We start from the raw sequence: 21,838 nt of genomic DNA, 5'->3' as shown, positions 1-21,838 counted from the left end.
TTTCAGACCTCGGCATATTAGCTGAAATTTGTAGATCGGTCACTTGGTCTTCATGCTTTTCATGCCACGGGGTCAGATATGAAGGATCAGATTCTGCAGAGTCTTATTCCACTACTTAGAACCAATGATGCTCATCTCCCAGGTACATCCCATCTTCTAGGGTACAGACAGTGCTATTACAATCCCAGATGCCAGCAGGCTTCAGGTTCTTGCACCAGCCCTCGTTCTAAGACATCCCAATGGCACCAGGTCTTCAATTGCACCTCCTTTCATTGGAGGCTGGTTGTTGGAATTTCACCAGGAATGGAAAGGAGAGGAGAGAAAGAAGGAAGAGGATATTCTCTTTCTGAGAGGAGAAAAGTAGAAGACATATCTCTGGGTAAACAATATGAAATTCAAGTGGGAATGGACATGTCTAGGTATTTTAGTGTGTAGCTCAAGAAGTACAGTGACTGAAAATGAGGCGGTTAAAAAAGTGAATTTTGACAACTCCAAAGTAACTGATATTTATGAAGATGTTGAAGGTTCTCCACAGGTCGACTATAAGACTCCAGTGCCTATTGGGGAAGTATACTTTGAAGAAACTTTTGATGATGGAATATTGGATGGATGGGTGTTCTATAAAATGAAGAAAGATGGTGCAGATGATGATATTACAAAATATGATGGAAGGTAGGAAATAGAAGAGCTGAAGGAGAACAAAATTCCCGGGGTAAAGGCCTGGTTTTAAAGTCGGCAGCAAAATATTATGCAATATCAGCAATGTTAAAGAAGCCCTTTATTTTTGTAATGACAAGCCTTTGATTGTTCAATATGAAATCAATTTTCAAGATGGTATTGATTATGGTGGTGCATACGTTTAAACTTCTGTCTAACAGTGACAGTTTGGATCTGGAACAATTTTTTGACAAAACGCCATATACAATTAAGTTTGGACTAGATAAATGTGGGAAGGAATACAAATTTCATATCATCTTCAGACATAAGAACCATAAAAATTGAGTCTATGAGGAAAAACATGCTATGCGCCCTGGAGTTGACTTAAAAACGTTCTTCACAGATAAGAGGACTCATCTTTATACCCTGATATTGGAACCAGATAACATATTTGAAATATTAATTGATCAAACTGTCATCAGCAAGGGAAATCTTTTGGAAGATATGATTCCTTCTGTGAATCCAGTTAGTGAGATAAATAATCCATTTGATAAGAAGCCTGAGGAATGGGATGAAAGAGTTAAGATTCCTGATATCACTGCTGTCAAGCCAGATGACTGGGATGAAGATAAACCATCTGTAATAGAGGATCTTAGTGTTGTCAAACCTGAGGGATGGCTCGATGATGAATCTGAATATATTCCTGATTTAAATGCACAGAAACAAGTTTCAAGTTTTATTAGGATTTTATATACCGCCTATCTAAGCGGTTTTACAATCAGGTACTCAAGCATTTTTCCTATCTGTCCCGGTGGGCTCACAATCTATCTAACGTGCCTGGAGCTTTGGAAGATTAAGTGATTTGCACAGGGACACAAGGAGCAGTACAGGGTTTGAACCCACAACCCCAGGGTGCTGAGGCTGTAGCTTCAACCACCATGCCACTCACTCTTCACACAAGCTTGGGATAATACTATAGATGGTGAATGGGAACCCCCACAGATTCGCAATCCAAAGTGTGAAACTGCACTTGGTTGTGGTGAATGGAATCTTCCTTTGATAAACAACCCAAAGTATAAAGGAAAATGGAAACCTCCAATAATAGAAAATCCTAATTACCAAGAATCTGGAGCCCCAGAAAAATGCCTAATCCAGACTACTTTGAGGATCTTCACCCCTTTTCGATTACTTCTTTCAGTACAATTGGTTTAGAACTATGGTCTATGATATCTGATATCTATTTTGACAATTTCATCATCTGTTTAGAAAAAGAAGTGGCAAACCACTGGGGCCTGAAGAAATTGGTAGCTAGTGCTAATGAACCTGGCATATTTCATTAAATGCTAACTATTACAGAAGAGCACCCATGGATTTGGATTATTTATATTCTGACCATAGGATTACTATTAGGATTGATTCTATTATATTGTTGGCCAAAAAAGAAAACTAATTAAGAGAAACTATTAAGAGAAAGCAAGCTGACTCAGTTCTGTGCAGTATCAAAGCAGAACTAGAACAGGAGAAGGAGGAGATAGAGAAATATGTTAATCTGGAAGAAGAAAAAGAAACATCAGAAAAAGAGCATGAAGGAAAGAGTGATGAAGAGCCTGAGGCTGTAGAGAGTCATGAAGAAGAATGTAAAGAAAATAGATCTTCATCAGATAATGAGACGAAGGAAGCTGATGAAAGCCCAGGCTCTGGAGATAGACCCTTACAAAGCCGTGCAACGGCCCCGAAGCTCATAGAGAATTAACATAGTAACATAGTATATGATGGCAGATAAAGGTCCGAATGGTCCATCCAGTCTGCCCAACCTGATTCAATTTAAATTTTTAAATTTTTTTCTTCTTAGCTATTTCTGGGCAAGAATACAAAGCTCTACCTGGTACTGTGCTTGGGTTCCAACTGCCAAAATCTCTGTTAAAACCTACTCCAGCCCATCTAAACCCTCTCCAGCCCATTCTCCCCCAAAGAGCCATATACAGACACAGACCATGCAAGTCTGCCCAGTAACTGGCCTTAGTTCAATATTTAATATTATTTTCTGATTCTAGATTCTCTGTGTTCATCCCATGCTTTTTGAACTCAGTCACTGTTTTCCTCTCCACCACCTCTCTTGGGAGCGCATTCCAGGCATCCACCACCCTCTCCATAAAGTAGAATTTCCTAACATTGCTCTTGAATCTACCACCCCTCAACCTCAAATTATGTCCTCTGGTTTTACCATTTTCCTTTCTCTGGAAAAGATTTTGTTCTACGTTAATACCCTTCAAGTATTTGAACGTCTGAATCATATCTCCCCTGTCCCTCCTTTCCTCTAGGGTATACATATTCAGGGCTTCCAGTCTCTCCTCATACGTCTTCTGGCACAAGCCTCCTCTGGACCGCTTCAAATCTTCTTACATCCTTTGCCACATACAGTCTCCAAAATTGAACACAATACTCCAAGTGGGGCCTTACCAATGACCTGTACAGAGGCATCAACACCTTCTTCCTTCTGCTGGCTACGCCTCTCTTTATACAGCCCAGCATCCTTCTGGCAGCAGCCACTGCCTTGTCATGCTATTTTTTTGCCTTTAGATTGTCTGACACTATCACCCCAAGGTCCCTCTTCCCGTCCATGCATATCAGCTTCTCACCTCCCAGCATATACGGTTCCTTCCAATTATTAATCCCCAAATGCATTACTCTGCATTTCTTTGCAATTAATTTTAGTTTCCAGGCATTAAACCATTCATCTAACTTTTGCAGATCCTTTTTCATATTTTCCACTCCCTCTTCGGTGTCTACTCTGTTAAAAATCTTGGTATCCTCTGCAAAAAGGCACACTTTTCCTTCTAACCCTTCAGCAATGTCACTCACAAACATATTGAACAGGGTCAGCCCCAGCACCAAACTCTGAGGGACTCCATTACTCACCTTTCCTTCCTCCGAGCAACTTCCATTAACCACCATCCTCTGGTGTCTGTCCGACAGCCAGTTTCAAACCCAGTTCACTACTTTGGGTCCTAACTTCAGCCCTTCAAGTTTGTTCAACAGCCTCCTATGAGGAACCGTATCAAAGGCTTTGCTGAAATCTATGTAAATTACATCTAGCATATGTCCTCGATCCAGTTCTCTGATCACCCAATCAAAAAATTCAATCAGGTTCGTTTGGCACAATTTACCTTTTGCAAAGCCATGTTGCCTCAGATCCTGTAACACATTAGATTCAAGGAAATACACTATCCTTTCTTTCAGCAACACTTCCATTATTTTTCCAACAACCGAAGTGAGGCTCACCGGCCTGTAGTTTCCTGCTTCATCCCTGTGACCACTTTTGTGAATAGGGACCACATCTGCTCTCCTCCAATCCCCAGGAACTACTCCCATCTCCAGAGATTTGTTGAACAAGTCTTTAATAGGACTCACCAGAACCTCTCTGAGCTCCCTTAGTATCCTGGGATGGATCCCGTCTGATCCCATCGCTTTGTCCACCTTCAGTTTTTCAAGTTGCTCATAAACACCCTCCTCCGTGAACAATGCAGAATCTACTCCATTTTTTTCATGTAACTTTGCCAGACAATCTCGGACCTTCTCCAGAATTTTCTTCTGAACACAGAACAGAAGTATTTTTTTTAGCACATTTGCTTTTTCCCTCATCACCCTCCACATATCAGTTCCCAGCATCTTTTAGTTTAGCAATTCCATTTTTCATCTTCCTCCTTTCACTAATATATCAGAAAAAATTTTTGTCTCCTTTTTTACATTTTTAGCCATTTTTTCTTCCGCTTGTGCTTTCGCCAGATGTATCTCTCTCTTGGCTTCTTTCAGTTTCACCCTGTAGTCCTTTCTGCACTCCTCTTCTTGTTTTTTTTTAATATTTCACGAACGCCAACTCGTTCACCTTTATTTTATCCGCCACTAGTTTGGAGAACCATATCGGCTTCCTTTTTCTCTTGTTTTTATTTTTATTTTTTTCACATAAAGGTCCGCAGCCATTTTTATCATTCATTTCAGCTTAGACCAATGTCTTTCCACTTCTCTTATGTCCTCCCATCCTAATAGCTCTTTCTTCCCATTGAATTAAAGTCCGTACGTTTGAAATCTAGGACTTTAAGTATCGTGCGGCCGCTCTCCACTTTAGCCGTTATATCAAACCAAACCGTTTGATGATCGCTACTTCCCAGGTGAGCACCCACTCGAACATTAGAGATACTCTCTCCATTTGTGAGGACCAGATCCAATATTGCTTTTTCCTTCGTGGGTTCTGTCACCATTTGTCTGAGCAGAGCCTCTTGAAAGGCATTCACAATCTCTCTACTTCTTTCCGATTCCGCAGAAGGAACATTCCAGTCCGCATCCAGCAGGTTGAAATCTCCCAACAGCAGCACCTCCTTTTTCCTTCCAAACTTTTGGATATTCACAATCAGATCCTTATCAATTTGCTGCGATTGAGTTGGAGGTCTGTAGACTACACCCACGTAGATAGAAGTTCCATCTTCTCTTTTCAGAGCGATCCATATTAAAGGGCTTTGGGGCTGTTTCCGTGTGGCAGTCGCTAGCGCGGCTTTGTAAAAGAGGCCGTTAGTTTGAACTACTTGACAAAGATTTTAAGAGATTTTAGATGACATTGCTGATGTCTTTGGTACCATTTGGTTTCAATGGCTAAAGGTACTCAAGAGGCTGCTCTGAGGGAAATGACTTGAGTTAATTAATTTTACAAGCCTGACTATTGCGAATTTTCATAGCTGGAAAGTGGAAAACTCAAGGACAATTCTTGTAAGGAATTAATTTTGTTGAACATTTTGTTCCCTGATATTGTAAGGGATTAAAAGGGGAAGGTTGTTTTAGAGTTGAGCTCTGATTAAGCTGAAGTTACAGGAGAAAACTGAAATTTGTGGAAATATCAGAGGAGTTAATAAATTAAAATCTCCTTTTACAGAGTTACTCCTGATGCTACTTTTGTGAAATAATTCATTAGAAAAAAAGGTTTGAATTTAGTGATGTCACGAAATCTTGAATGAAGGTTGTTAACGCTGGGAGATAATTTCTCTCCGCCGAATTGTATATGATTTAGTCTCTTCATTCTAAGCAGACTTTAATACAGTGCCGAAGTTTACACGAAATCTTGAGGAACACTGCTGTAATGTTGAGTTGGGCTGTAGTAGCTCTACAGATCTAAATGTTAGAGTTTCAGAGCTCCACTAGTAACTGAGAGAAATTGGATTGTACTACTACTACTACTACTACTACTACTACTACTACTATTTATCATTTCTATAGCGTGAAAGGCGCACGCAGCACTGTACTGTACATTTAACATATAATAGACAGTCCCTGCTCAGAAGAGCTAACAATCTAATTTGACAGACAGGACATCCCAAGAGTTGAAAGCAGTTTAAAAAAAGTGGGATTTTAGCTTGGATTTGAATACTACTTGGGATGGAGCATGACGTACTAATTCAGGCAAAAAAGAAGGGATGGATCTGGCAGTGGAAGAGAAGGGTACAGATAAGAGGGGCTTGCCTCATGAATGAAGTTCATGGGGAGGAGCGTAGGGGGAGATAAGTGAAGAGAAATATTGGGGGCTTCAGAGTGAATGCACTTGTAAGTCAGTAAGGGGAGTTTGAACTGTATTTAGAAATGGATGGGGAGCCAATGAAGTGACTTGAGGAGAGGGGTAATGTGAATATAGCAGCTCTCATGGAATATGAGTCATGCAGCAGCATTTTGAACGGATTGAAGAGGTGATAGATGGGTGCGCGGGAGGCCTGAGAAAAGAGTATGTTGCAGTAGTCTAAGTGTGAGGTGATTAGAGCGTGGATAGGGGTTTTGGTAGAGGAGAGGACAGATTTTGGTAATATTATAGAGCTGGAAGCGACAGGTTTTGGTGGTTTGTTGGGTCTGAACAGAGAAAGAGAGAGAGGAGTCAATGATCACTCCAAGTTGCAAGCTGATGAGACAGGGAGGAGGATAGTGTTATCCACAGAAATAGAGAATGGTGAGAAGGGGGAGGTGAGATTAGGTAGAAAGATAAGGAGTTCGGTTTTAGCCATATTCAGTTTGAGATGGCGGTGAGACATTCAAGCGGCTATGTCGAACAGGCAGGCTGAGATATCTGGTGTGGAAAGGTAGATCTGGGAGTCATCAGCATAGAGGTGATATTGAAAACCATGAGAGGAGATCAGTGTACCAAAAGAGCGGGTATATATGGAAAAAGAGGAGAAGGCCCAGGACGAAGTGGGATGGCAGTGGAGGAAGGTCCACCATAACATTACTGAAAGTATGATGAGAGAGATAGGAAAAAAACCCAGGAGAGAACAGAATCCTGGAATCCCAGTGAGGACAGCATGTTGAGAAGAAGGTGGTGATCAACAGTGCTGAATGCAGCAGACAGATTGAGAAGAATGAGGACAGAGTAGAATCCATTGGATTTGGCCAGGAACAGTTTCATTAGAGACTTTAGCAAGGGCAGTTTCTGTAGAATGGATAGCGCAAAAGCTCAATTGAAGTAGGTCAATATTATGAGAAGAAAAAAAAAGTCCAGGCAATGGCAGTGAACAGCACACATCGAGTAGTTTGGATAGGAAGGGGAGGAGGGAGATGGGGTGGTAGTTGGAGGATGTGGGGTTTAGTGAGGGCTTTCTGAGGAGGAGTATAACTATGGCATGTTTGAAGATATCAGGAACTGTAGTAGTGGAGAGCAAAAGATTGAGGATGTGGCAATTGAGAGGGATTACAGTGGGATTGATGGATCAGAGTAGGTGGGTAGGAATCAGATCAGAGGAACAAGTGGTGTGTTTGGATGAGGAGAGAAGTTGAGCAGTTTCCTCTTCTGTGACTTCAGAAAAGGAACAAAAAGTTGTAAGGGGTTGTTGAAGAAAGGTTGACAGAGTGGACAGTCAGAAGGGGGTGGTGGGGAGGTGACATGGTTGAGAATTCAAGGTGGATCTTGTGAACCTTGTGGAAGGAGTGTGCCATCGTCTGGGGGAAGTGAAGAGGGGATAGTTGGTGGGGGCCCTTTGAGTAGAGAGTTGATATGTGGCAAAGAGACAGAGAGAGTTAGCACTAAGAGAGTTAGTTAAATGGTTGTAGTATTCTTGTTTGGCAAGTGAGAGGGTAGATTGGAAGGACATCAGCATGAATTTGAAATGAACAAAGTCAGCATGTGTGTGGAATTTAAGCCAAAGACATTTAGCAGCTCGGGCATAGGAGTGCAGGTAATGGATTTTGGGGGTCAACCAGAGCTGGGGTTTGCACGTCTTACAGGACGTGAAACAGGAGGGGCAAAGGTATCAATAGAAGATGAGAGAATGGAGTTATAGGAGAAGGACATTGGTGAGAATTTGGAATGGACTTACAAATTCTTTAAGACTGGTAGATCAATTATATCAATTTCAAAAAAGTTTAAAAACCCTGGTTGTTTTTTACAATAGTTAATTTGATTTAGCTGTTGAATAGTAATTTAAGCAATTCAACATACTGTTTTTCTAACTTTTTCCATCCATCTATTCTAACCAATTTCTGTTTTTATCCCATAGTTTTTACACAGTTTCCTTTTTAATGAACTGTAAAACTGAGTCAAGTTCCATAGGGAGTAGATTCAGTATATAAAATGAGAGATTAGATTTGATTAGATTAGACATCTTAATTGGTAGACTTGTTTGACATAGTAGTAGAAAGGAGGGATGAGACATGGTAGAGGGTCAATAGCCTGAAGGTATATATTTTGATGAAATGGTGGTAGAGGGTCAATAGCTTGAAGGTTCCTAAATGTATGGGTAGTGATTGGTTGGATTGGGGAGGAAGGTTAACAGCTGTGAAGATTAACAGTTGTGAAGGTTAACAGGTTAACAGTTGTGAAGGTTAACAGGTTAACAGTTGTGAAGGTTAACAGCTGATATTTGGAGATGGTAAGATTTGAGGTGCAGAATTCATTGATAGAGCAGTTTGAGGAGATGACAAGGTCACAGCAGTTTCCTTTCTGGTGAGGTAGGGGGTGGTGGAGCACAGCTTGAGATCGTATGAGGACATTAGAGCTAGAAATCTAGAGGTATAGGAGTCAGAAGGGTCATCAGCATGGATGTTGAAGTCGCCGAGGATAAGGGATTGAGATGAGGGTTCCAGAAAGGAGACCAAGGAGTCAAAGTCAGTGAGGAAGGAGGAGAAGGATTAAACAGGAGGTCAGTAAATGACTGCTACTCTGAGATACAGGGGGGTGAATAGACGGATGGAGTGAACTTCAAAGGAAGAATAACAGTGAGATTGAGGCAGAAGAAGGGGTTATTTACAAGATTATGAGAGTAGGAGTCCAACACCACCCCCATGACCATCTGGGCGAGGCGTGTGTGAGAAAAGGTACTCTCCATGACACAGGGTGGCAGCTGAAGCAGAGTCATCAGGGCAGATCCAGGTTTCAGTTAGTGCTAGCAGGTGGAGCTTTCTAGAGATAAAGAGGTCATGGATAAAGGTAAGTTTGTTGGAGATGGAGCAGGCATTCCACAAGGCACATGAGAAGAAGGGCAGGGAGGAACAGGAGAGGAGAGGAACATAATTAAGATTGGTTAGATCATGGTATGATCCCCATGAGTAGGCTGAGAGATGATTGGGAGGACTGGGATTAAGATTGATGTCCCCAGCAGAGAGCAAGAGAATTTGACCGAGTGTGGGAGAAGTATGGGGGTTACGTCGTGGTTGAAACGCATATTTATTTATTTGGATTTCTATCCCGTTCTTCCGGGAGCTCAGAATTAGTTACAATTGACATTCATAGTTAAATATAGTGTGGTACGAAAAGCCAAAAGAGAGTATGAAGAGAGACTAGCCAGGGAAGCACGAAATTTCAAACCGTTCTTTAGATATGTTAAAGGGAAACAGCCGGCTAGGGAGGAGGTGGGACCACTGGATGACGGAGACAGGAAGGGAGCGGTGAAGGAAGAGAAAGAGGTCGCAGAAAGACTTAACATGTTCTTTTCATCTGTATTCACAAACGAGGACACAACCAACATACCGGAACCTGAGCAATTCTTCAATGGAAATCAAGCACAAAAGTTAACATCCATAGAAGTGAGCCTTGATGATGTGCACAGACAGATAGAAAAACTAAAAACTGACAAATCCCCGGGTCCGGATGGAATCCATCCAAGGGTGCTGAAGGAACTAAAAGAGGAAATAGCGGAACTACTACAGCAAATTTGCAACCTGTCTCTGAAAACAGGTGTGATTCCGGAGGATTGGAAGATAGCCAACGTTACGCCCATCTTTAAAAAGGGATCAAGAGGAGACCCGGGAAACTACAGACCGGTGAGTCTGACCTCTGTTCCGGGGAAAATGGCGGAAGCACTAATAAAAGAAAAAATTGATGAACATTTTGAAAAACACGAACTTCTGATAACCAGCCAACATGGTTTCTGCAGGGGGAGATCGTGTCTGACCAACTTATTGCACTTCTTCGAGGGAATTAACAAACAGATGGACAAAGGAGACCCCATAGACATCATATACCTAGATTTCCAGAAAGCCTTTGACAAGGTGCCTCATGGAACGTCTACTCCGGAAACTGAAGAACCATGGGGTGGACGGAGCCGTGCATAGATGGATCAGAAACTGGTTAGCGGGTAGGAAACAGAGGGTAGGGGTGAAGGGACACTACTCAGACTGGAGGAAAGTCACGAGTGGTGTCCCGCAGGGCTCAGTGCTCGGGCCACTGCTATTTAATATATTCATAAATGATCTAGAAACAGGAACAAAGAGTGAGATAATAAAATTTGCGGACGACACCAAACTATTTAGTGGAGCTCGGACAAAGGAAGACTGTGAAAAATTGCAAAGGGACTTGGACAAATTGGGAGAATGGGCAGAGAGATGGCAGATGAAGTTCAATGTTGAGAAATGTAAAGTACTGCATGTGGGAATCAGAAACCCGAGGCACAGCTATACGATGGGAGGGATGTTATTGAATGAGAGTACCCAAGAAAGGGACTTGGGGGTAATGGTGGACATGACAATGAAGCCGACGGCACAGTGCGCAGCGGCCGCCAAGAGAGCGAATAAAATGCTGGGGATAATCAAGAAGGGTATTACAACAAGAACGAAAGAAGTTATCCTGCCGCTGTACCGGGCAATGGTGCGTCCGCATCTTGAGTACTGCGTCCAGTATTGGTCACCATACCTTAAGAAGGATATGGTGTTACTCGAGAGAGTTCAGAGGAGAGCGACACGACTGATTAAGGGGATGGAAAACCTTTCATATGCTGAGAGATTGGAGAAACTGGGTCTCTTTTCCCTGGAGAAGAGAAGACTTAGAGGGGATATGATAGAGACTTACAAGATCATGAAGGGCATGAGAGTAGAGAGGGACAGATTCTTCAAACTTTCAGAACATAAAAAAACAAGAGGGCATTCGGAAAAGTTGAAAGGGGACAGATTCAAAACAAATGCTAGGAAGTTCTTCTTTACCCAACGTGTGGTGGACATCTGGAATGCGCTTCCAGAGGACGTTATAGGGCAGCGAACGGTACTGGGGTTTAAGAAAGGATTGGACAATTTCCTGCTGGAAAAGGGGATAGAGGGGTATAGATAAAAGATTACTGCACAGGTCCTGGACCTGATGGGCCGCCGCGTGAGCGGACTGCTGGGCGCGATGGACCTTAGGTCTGACCCAGCGGAGGCATTTCTTATGTTCTTATGTTCTTAATACAGGACAGGTTACAATTAATATTCACAGTAAAATAAAGGTCAAAATTTACAGGCATTTGTAGAGAGACAAGTGAGAAGAGGGGGGATCAGGGGAGCATGTGAAGGGAGGAGGGAAGAGGAGTATTGAGAGAGGAGCGGGAGATTAAGAAAGGGGAGCAAGGAGGGGGCTGTCCATTAGGACTGTTCAGTTGAAGAGATGGGTCTTAAGTCTTTTCCGGAAGGTCATCAGTGAGATCTTATCTGTGCAGGCAATTGGTTCTAAAGTCAGGGGATGAAGTGGCTGTAGGAGTGTTTGAGTTGGTTCCATTTGGAGGACTCCTCCTGCAAGGATGTATAGTCATTTCTCGGCCTCAGAGCAGAATGGGGTGGGCGGGAGTATATTAAGGGAGTTTGGATGTGATGTAGGCAAGGGGCGATGAGGTGGAATCTCTTGTAGGCTATAATAAGGGCCTTGAACACACAGCACTTGTTAACTGGTAGCTAGTGTTCTGCATAGAGGGCTGGGGAGATGGGGTCGTGATAATCCAGGTCATGTAGTAGGCGAATCGCTGAGTTCTGAACTCGCTGAACTCACACCAATCTCCTTGGTGATGAGTCCAGTGAAGATGGAGTTGTAATAGTCCATCCTGGAGAGCACATAGGCATAGAGGAGTTGGGCTAGGTCAGGTTTAGTGATATACGGTTTGATCCTTTTTAGCTGGCGCAGATAGTAGAAGGAGATAGAGACCACTTGGGAGATATGGGCTGAAAGGGACAGGTGGCCATCTAGTACCATCCCAAGACTTGGTCTTTGGCTGATAAGAATCCCAGGATAGTATTGGGCAGGTGAAATTAGTGTTCTTTCTGATCCATAGTAACTCAGTTTGGCAGCATTCAGCTGGAGTTTGTTGTCTGTCATCTAATTCTTTATGTCAGTGAGGCAGTGTTGAAGGTTGGTGAGTTGGGTAGATCAGTCTTTACTTAGCGGGAGGAGAAGCTGAATGTCATCTGCATAGGAGTAGATTTTGATGTTGTATTTTTGGGCGATGTTAATAACTGAACATAAGAACATAAGCAATGCCTCCACTGGGTCAGATCTGAGGTCCATCGTGCCCAGCAGTCCGCTCACGCGGCGGCCTAACAGGTCCAGGACCTGTGCAGTAATCCTCTATCTATACCCCTCTATCCCCTTTTCCAACAGGAAATTGTCCAATCCTTTCTTGAACCCCAGTACCGTGCTTTGTCCTATTACTCCCTCTGGAAGCACATTCCAGGTGTCCACCACACATTGGGTAAAGAAGAACTTCCTAGCATTCGTTTTGAATCTGTCCCCTTTCAACTTTTCCGAATGCCCTCTTGTTCTTTTATTTTTCGAAAGTTTGAAGAATCTGTCCCTCTCCACTTTCTCTATGCCCTTCATGATCTTGTAAGTCTCTATCATATCCCCTCTAAGTCTCCTCTTCTCCAGAGAAAAGAGACCCAGTTTCTCCAATCTTTCAGTGAAGTGAAGAGTTAATTGCAGCTAAGTCCTCTTTAAGGTCTTTTGTTGTCTCAAAGTGTCTGGTGGTCAATTCTCTGAGAGCTCTGAGTTCATCCAACATAACATCGTTAGAGGTTGCAGCTTTCTTTTCAGGGGCCCTTCATGATCTTGTAAGTCTCTATCATATCCCCCTCTAAGTCTCCTCTTCTCCAGGGAAAAGAGTCCCAGTTTCTCCAATCTCTCAGCATATGAAATGTTTTCCATACCTTTTATCAGACGTATCGCTCTCCTCTGAACCCTCTCGAGTAACGCCATATCCTTCTTACGGTACGGCGACCAATATTGGATACTCCAGATGCGGATGCAACATCGCCCGATATAAAGGCAGGATAACTTCTTTCGTTCTGGTAGTAATACCCTTCTTGATTATACCTAGCATTCTATTCGCTCTCTTAGCGGCCGCTGCGCACTGTGCCGTCGGCTTCATTGTCATGTCCACCATTACCCCCAAGTCCCTTTCTTGGGTACTCTCATTCAATAACATCCCTCCCATCGTATAGCTTTACATTTCTCAATGTTGAACTTCATCTGCCATCTCGTCACTCATTCCTCTAGTTTTGTTCAAGTCCCTTTGCAATTCTTCGCAGTCCTCTTTAGTCTTTAGTTTGGTGTCGTCCGCAAATTTTATTATCTCGCACTTCGTCCCTGTTTCTTATCATTTTATAAATATATTAAATAGCAGCGGTCCAAGCAACACTCGTGACCCTCCTCCAGTCCAAGTAGTGGCCCTTCACTCCTACCCTCTGCTTCCTACTCGCCAGCCAGTTTCTGATCCATCTATGTACATCTCCTTCTACCCCATGGTTCTTCAGTTTCCGAAGTAGGCGTTCATGGGGCTCCTTATCAAAGGCTTTGTGGAAATCTATATATATGATGTCTGTGGGGGTCTCCTCTGTTCATCCGTTTGTTAATTCCTTCGAAGAAGTGCAATAAGTTCGTTAGGCATGATCTCCCCCTTGCAGAAACCATGTTGGCTGGTTATCAGAAGTTTGTTTCTTTCAAAATGTTCATCGATATTGTCTTTTATCAGTGCTTCCGCCATTTTCCCCGGAACTAAGGTCAGACTCAGCGGTCTGTAGTTTCCCGGGTCACCTCTTGATCCTTTTTTAAAGATGGGCATAACGTTGGCTATCTTCCAATCCTCTGGGATCATGCCTGTTTTCAGGGATAGATTTCAAATTTGCTGCAGTAGTTCTGCTATTTCCTCCTTTAGTTCCTTCATAATGCTTGGATGGATTCCGTCCGGACCCGGGGATTTATCAGTTTTTAATTTTTCTAGCTGCCTGCGTACGTCTTCAAGGCTCATTTCCATGGATGTTCATTTTTCTGCTTGAACTCCATTGAAGATTTGCTCAGGTTCCGGTATGTTGGATGTGTCTTCATTTGTAAATACAGACAAAAAGAACATGTTAAGTCTTTCTGCTACTTCTTTCTCCTCTTTTACCACTCCCTTCCTGTCTCCGTCGTGCAGCAGTCCTTAGCCGGCTGCTTCCCTTTAACATATCTAAAGAACGGTTTGAAATTTCGTGCTTTCCTGGCTAGCCTCTCTTCATACTCTCTTTTGCTTTTCGAACCACATAGTGACATTCTTTTTGATACTTCCTGTGCTCTTTCCAGTTCCCCTCAATTTTGTCCTTTTTCCATTTCTTGAATGAATTTTTTTTATTGCCTATCGCTTCCTTCACTATTTTAGTTATCCACGCTGGGTATTTTGTTCGAATCTTTTTGCACCTCTTTCTGAATCAGGGGATATACAGATTTTGCGCCTCGCTCACCGTGTCCTTGAAAAAAAACCAGGCATGTTCTCCTGTTTGCCATTTCTTGGAAGTGTTCCTAAGTTTCTTCCTTACCATTTCCCTCATTGCTTCGTAGTTTCCTTTCCTGAAGTTGAAAGTTGTCGTTATGGTTCTCTTTCCTTTCAGTATACCTACTTCAACCTTGAACTTGATCATATGATCGCTGTTTCCCAATGGTCCCACTACTTCAACTTCCTTTGCAGGTCCCCTTAACCCATTTAGGATTAGATCCAGAGTGGCATTTCCTCTCGTTGATTCTCTAACAAACTGCTCCATGATGCAATCTTGTGTAGCCTCCAGGAATTCTGTCTCCCTAGCGCATTTTGAGCTTCCAAGACTCCAGTCTATCCCGGGGTAGTTGAAGTCTCCCATAATAACCGTGTTACCGCATTTGCATTCTCGCTTCATCTCGGCTTCCATTTCTTCATCGATATCTCCGGTTTGCCTGGGTGGATGATAGTATAGGCCCATCTTTGTTTCAGGCCCTTTCCTTCCCGGTATTTTAACCCATAGTGATTCCAGCTTGTTGGTCATCTCTGCTGTGTCCATTCTCGTCGATTGTATGCTTTCTTTTATGTATAGGGCTATTCCACCTCCTTTCTGTCATGACCTGTCCTGGCGATAGAGCTTGTATCCCGGCAGTGCTGTATCCCATTTGTTTTCTTCATTCCACCATGTTTCAGAGACTCCAATGATGTCTATGTCCTCTGCATTGGCCATGGCTTCTAATTCCCCCATTTTGTTTCTTAGGCTCATTGTATTACAATTTAAATCCTGGTATTTTCTTGTCTTCATTTCCTTTCCCTGTGCTTCGGTCTTTAGTTTCTTCTCTTGTGCTACAATCCTTCTAACCTCCTCTTCTGGGTTAGTCAACTCCTGTAATTTGCCCATTGTTTCTTCCCAGCCTTTTTTCCTCTTAGTATCTTCACGGGATACCTTCTTCCGAATCGTCGACCCTTGGTCAACTGTCGACTTTCCCTTTCTTCTTAGTTTAAAGCCTGTTCTATTCCTCTCCTGATGTTGTTTGCTAGAAGTCTAGTTCCCACCGCGCTCAGGTGCAGTCCATCTCTCCTGTAGAGCTTGCTCTTGCCCCAGAACGTTGTCCAGTTCCTCATGAACTGGAACCCTTCTTCCTCACACCATCTCCTGATCCATGCATTTATTGATTGTACTTCCTCCTGCTTTTTCACATCTGCCCTCGGTATCGGTAGGATCTCTGAAAACGCTATCTTCTGAGTCCTCATCTTCAGCTTCCTTTCCAGAATCTTGAACTGTTCTATCAGCGTGCTTCTTCTGTAGTCTCTCCTGCTGACATCATTCATCCTGATGTGGATCATTACTGTGGTCTCTTTCGGCTCTGCTCCTTCCAGGATCTTTCCAATTTTGTCCATGATGTCCTTGGTTCTTGCTCCTGGGAGGCAGGTCACTAGTCGATCCTCTCTCCCTCCTGCTATGTGGCTGTCCACATGCCTCAGGATAGAGTCTCCCACTAGGATTGCTGACTTTCCCTTCTTTAATTTTCATTTCGGTCTCAGGTCAATGTCCTTGGAGTGCTTTGCTGCTTCTTCATCTATGTCCTCGGTGTCTTCTGGGCTTTGACTAGTCATTTTCTACCCCTCGTGCGGTGTTCCTGTGTGGGCATCTTCTTTGAGATCATCTGCTTCTTGTTCTCCCTTCCATGTTGGTGTTGGTGTAACTTCATCTTGCATCTGAAGTTCGTTCTCTTCCACCCTCCTCCTGTAGGCTTCCTCAATGAATTTCTCGAGTTCCCTGATCTCCTCCTCAATGTGTCTCTCATTCTTGAAGTCTTCAGCTGTCCTGATTGGATCCTCCGTAGTGTAAGGTCCTTCCTGTATCTTGTCCTCTAGTCGCTTTACTTCCTTCTTCAAGCTTTTCAGCTCCTGACACCGACCGTATACATATGACTGTCTCTCCGAGGGGAGTTAGTCATACATATGACAGTCTGTGCAAAACACTGGAACGCTCATCTTCTGGTTTCCCTCTGCTTCCATTGTCGTTCCTACTTTAAGATAACAGTTAACAGTTTACATGTGACCTGCTGATGTTACTTATGTAAGTGCCCTCTGTGTCTGCTCTGTGTCCTCTCTCTCTCTCTGCCTGCTGCTAGTGTCCTCTCTCTCTCTGCATGCTGCTGGTGTCCTCTCTCTCTCTCTATGCCTGCTGCTGGTGTCCTCTCTCTCTCTCTCTCTCTCTCTGCCTGCTGCTGGTGTCCTCTCTCTCTCTCTCTCTCTGCTGCTCGTGTAGTGACTCACCCCTTCGCAAAGGCGCTCTAGCTAAGGTGCGCGACTTTAACGCTTGCCTTCGACGCACGCCGAACAGCTGAGTGCCGTTGGCTCCTCCCCTTTTAAGGAGGAGCTTTGGATTGGTGCCTGGCTGATGTCAGAGGGGTGGGTGGAGCTATCTATCACTGCTGCCTCTCACTCTTGCCTGCCCTGCTTCTCTGATTCCTTCTGACTCCCCTCTCTCACCTCCTCTTCACCTGCCTCCCAACTTGCTCCTGCCTGCCCTGCTCACTGGGCTCCAATGTTATCTCACCATTGGCTCCTCCCCTTTTAAGGAGGAGCTTCGGATCAGTGCCTGGCTGATATCAGAGGGGTGGGCAGAGCTATCTCTTGCTGCTGCCCCTCACTCTTGCCTGCCCTGCTTCTCCGATTCCTTCTGAATCCCCTCTCTCACCTCCTCTTCGTTTGCCTCCCGACTTGCTCCTGCCTCCAGCCTCTTGGTCTGCTGTATAGGTTGAAGAGGAGCGGGGACAGTAGGGCACCCTGGGAGACTCCATATTTGATGGGTTTTGTTCTAATTTGCTCTCTGTTGAAGGAAGGAGGTGAACCATTGAAGTGCAGAGTCCTTGAGTCCTAGTTCGATGAGCCTGTGCAATAGGAGTTGATGGTCAATAGTGTCAAAGGCAGCGTTTAGGTCTAGCAGTACTAGCAGGGCATCGCTACCTTTATCTAGTATTGACCGTCATCAATGATGTCTAGAAGAACTGCTTCTGTGCTGTGGCCTGCTTGGAAGCTAGATTGAAAAGGGGAGAAGGCGTTTTGTTCTTCTTTGAAGGGAGTAGTCGGTGGAGAACTGTTCTTTCCAGGATTTTGGATACAAATGAGAGGTTGGAGACTGGGCGGTAGTTTCAAGTTTTATTAAAATTTTGATGTATTGCAATATCATTAATTCAAAGCGATTTACAATTAAAACAGGGTCTTAATTATTAACTATAAACCCAACAGCAGACGGACATGACGTACCAATACATAAGGGAAGTAGGGAGAACTACAATAAGTATAGTAAAGGTACATAAAAGGAAAATACAATGGAGGGTATGTAAATTTTAAAAGTATTGATAAAAATATAATAGAAAATAAGAACTTTTTTAAATTCAATTTCCAGAGCCTAAGACAGAGGACAAGTGAGTTTAAGCAACAAATGGGATCAATAGAGACTCCAATAATTAGGTTCAAAAGCTAACTTGTATAACCAGCATTTTAACAGTTCTTTAAATTTACTAAGTGATTTTTCTTCCTTAATAAATGATGGTAGGAATCCATATTCTGGTGTGCTGTAACTGCAAAGATCGTATCTTGTCTGGCATGTATTATAACTAAGTGGTGGAATTACTAGAAGGTTTTTGTCCTCTGATCTCTCAAACTTCTAGTAGGAATATATGGAATAATGTACCTTTCTAAAAAATGATGGAGCTTTAGTTGTTAATATATTGAATGTTAATATTGCTAATTTGTAGGAGATTTTGTGAACAAATGGAAGCCAATGAGCTTCTTTAAGAAGACGCGTCACATGATCAAATTTTTTCCTATTCGTTATAATCTTAATTGAGGTGTTTTGAATTAGTTGCAATCGACGGATTTCTTTAAGAGCTACTCCTTTATAGAGCGAGTTGCAATAGTCTAACTTTGAATATTATCAGCGAATGTACAAAGGATATTCAGTGATGATGAGTCCCAAAAAGGGGGCGATTGATCTAATCATTCGTACCTCTGGAAAACAACTAATTTGATTATGATATGTCAATTTTTGATCCAGAATAACCCCTAGAACTCTAATCTTAGTGACTTCCTGTAATTGGATATTATTTATGTTTAATGAAGCGGTGAGTTTCAGTCCTTCTTTCCAAAGGAAGTGTATTATTTTTGTTTTATCTGTATTCATTACTAAATTATTTTCATCAAACCAGTCAGAGTTTATACTTAATTTCTTATTGATATTTTGGAATTCCTCTGTGGAATATAAGTCTAATGGAAGCAGGAGTTGAAGATCATCCATGTAAGCGAATGCTGTAAACCCGATAAATTGACAGAGAGTCAGCAGAGGAGCTAAAAAGATACTAAATAGTAGGGAAGATAATATCGATCCCTGTGGGATGTCATAGTTGGTAGATATCAGGTCTGAGGTGGCATTATTAAAGATAACTTTTGATGATCTTTCAAAAAAATAAGATTGAAACCATTGTAGCACAGTATCACTAATTCCTATGGATTTCAGTCTTTCTATAAGGAGATGATGATCAATGGTGTTGAATGCAGAAGAAAGATCTATGGATATGAGGAGAACAGATCCGTGATGATCTAAAGAATAAAGGATAGCTGTAGTCATACCTATCATTGAATGTTCTGTTGAATCCTGTTTGAATCCTGTTTGATTAGAATGTAATACTCCTGTTTATCTATAAATTTGGATATCTGATTGAATACTACCTTTTTGGTTAATTTAGCTAGGAATGGAATTTTAGCTATTGGTTGAAAATTCATGATGTCGTTATGATTTGCCTTTGGATTTTTAAGAATTGGGTGGATTGTTGCCTGTTTCCAGGATTTTGGAAGGAATACTGTTTCTAGGCTGCTGGTGACGATTTTATGTATGAATGGCCCTAACTTATTGAACAGATGTTTTAAGACAAATGGTGGGATAATATCTGATTTATTGTTTTTTAGGTTTATGGACTGAAATAGCCGTTGTATGTTGCTTATAGATGGTACATTGAACCGGGCACATTTTGAAAAAGGCAAAATATTATCAGATTCTATAGGGTCTATTTTAGTTTTTGAACTGAATTGACTTCTGATATTGATTTTTTTTTTTAAAGTAATGTGCTAGATCTTAAGCAATAATTGTAATAACAGAATCAATATTAATTTGGGGTTTAAACATATAGTTAATGATTTTAATATTGAAAATAACATAGCTGAGTTTTTCGCCTTTCCAATTTGTTTCTTATAGTACTCTTTCTTTGCAGCATTTATTTTAATCTTATAATGGTTTGCTTGTTCCTGGTATTTTGCTAAATTCGAAGGTGTTTTAGTCCGATGCCATTTTCTTTCAAGAGCACATAATTGGTTTTTAATTAATGTTAACTCAGCTTTATACTAAGGGTTTGGGTCGTTTGGGACAAGGGTAGGTTTTTGAGAGTGGGTTTGATAATAGCCGTTTTCCAGCTGAGTGGAACCTTACCAGTTGCCAGGGAGGTGTTTATGATGGGGAGGAGGGATTCAGCTAGGGTGTCGGCAGTAGATAGGAGGAGACTGGAAGGGCAGGGGTCCAGGATAGTGTTGGAAGGTTTGAGCTCCTTCAGAGTTTCGAAGAGTTTGTTGTGTGTGGCTGGGAGGAGTTGGGCTAGCGATCTGGATGCTAGGTTAATCAGGTCTTGAGGGGAGCAGGATTGGAGGACCTTTGTTGGGGATGTTGTCTAGCTTGTTGCGGATGCTGTCAATTTTGTTTTAGAAGAAGAAGCTAGAGAGGGTCTCACTGTCTAGGTCTGTGGGCAGCTGAGAAGGGGCTGTTGGGCAGCTGAGAAGAGGCGGTTTATCAGGGTAAACAAGTGTCTAGACCGGTTGGGGACTTTTTGTAGGAGTTGAGAGTAGTAAGTTTTTTTCACCTCTAAGATGGAGGACTTGTAGGAAGCTAGTAGTCTCTTCCAGTGTGCCTTTGATTCTTCATTTGGGTGTTTAACCCATTGCCTTTCAGATTTCCTCAAGGTTCTTTTCAGGGATCGCAGGTTGCTAGTATACCAGGGAGCTGGGGGTTTGTTGGTGGGAACCTTTATGATTCTTTTCTGGGTGAAGTTGTCATAGATCAGGGGTATCAAAGTCCCTCCTTGAGGGCCGCAATCCAGTTGGGTTTTCAGGATTCCCCCAATGAATATGCATGAGATCTATGTGCATGCACTGCTTTAAATGCATATTCATTGGGAAATCCTGAAAACTCAACTGGATTGCGGCCCTCAAGGAGAGACTTTGAGATCCCTGTCGTAGAAGGACTGGATCTCAGAGTGCCAGTTGGAGGCAGCCAAGTCAATGGATTGGAGGTGTAGACTGCACGTTTTCCGACATTCTGAATGCCAGCTGCCAAGTCTTGTGGGTTGCAATATGAGTGTGAGTGGTGGGATTTGGGTTTCTTGGGGGGGCTGGGGTGGTTTCATCAGGGAGCTGGAATGTGATGAGGTGGTGGTCCAACCATGGTGCAGTTAGGATGTTGGTAGTCTGTGATGAGGTTTTTGTGTACAAAGACTGTCTAAGGTGTTGCCTGCTGCGTGTGTAGGGGATAAGAACATAATAACATAAGAATTGACACTGCTGGGTCAGACCAGTGGTCCATCCTGCCCAGCAGTCCACTCATGCGGTGACCCCTAGGTCAAGACCAGTGCTCCAAATGAGTCTAGTCTCACCAGTTTAGCATGAACTTGTCCAACTTTGTCTTGAAACTCTGGAGGATGTTTTCCCCTATAACAGACTCTGGAAGAGCGTTCCAGTTTTCTACCACTCTCTGGGTGAAGAAGAACTTCCTTACATTTGTATGGAATCTATTCCCTTTCAACTTTTAGAGAGTGCCCTCTCGTTCTCCCTACCTTGGAGAGGGTGAACAGTCTGTCTTTCTCTACTAAGTCTATTCCCTTCTCTAATCTCTCACTGTACGGCAACTCCTCCATCCCCTTAACCATTTTAGTCACTCTTCTCTGGACCCTTTCGAGTAGTACCGTGTCCTTCTTCATGTACAGCGAGCAGTGCTAGATGCAGTATTCTAGGTGAGGGCGCACCATGGTCCAGTACAGTGGCATGATAACTTTCTCCAATCTGTTCATAATCCCCTTCTTGATCATTCCTAACATTCTGTTCGCCCTTTTCGCTGCCGCAGTGCATTGTGCACATGGCTTCAT

The 21,838-nt window shown here is 42.8% G+C and overlaps 1 protein-coding gene and 1 pseudogene across 1 annotated transcript in view; both read left to right on the top strand.

Annotated features, from left to right (window-relative positions):
- TRPM8 (transient receptor potential cation channel subfamily M member 8) overlaps nucleotides 1–21,838 on the top strand; it is a 2,182,726-nt gene that overhangs the window by 860,730 nt on the left and 1,300,158 nt on the right. The gene's annotated exons all lie outside the window — the stretch shown is intronic.
- Nucleotides 389–21,838, top strand: part of LOC117360972 — a 46,765-nt pseudogene continuing 25,315 nt past the window's right edge.

This window comes from Geotrypetes seraphini, chromosome 5, assembly GCF_902459505.1.
Source record: "Geotrypetes seraphini chromosome 5, aGeoSer1.1, whole genome shotgun sequence".
Classification (NCBI taxonomy): Eukaryota; Metazoa; Chordata; class Amphibia; order Gymnophiona; family Dermophiidae; genus Geotrypetes; species Geotrypetes seraphini.
Note: the sequence above shows the minus strand (reverse complement) of the source record. Positions and strands in the feature narration are given on the sequence as shown.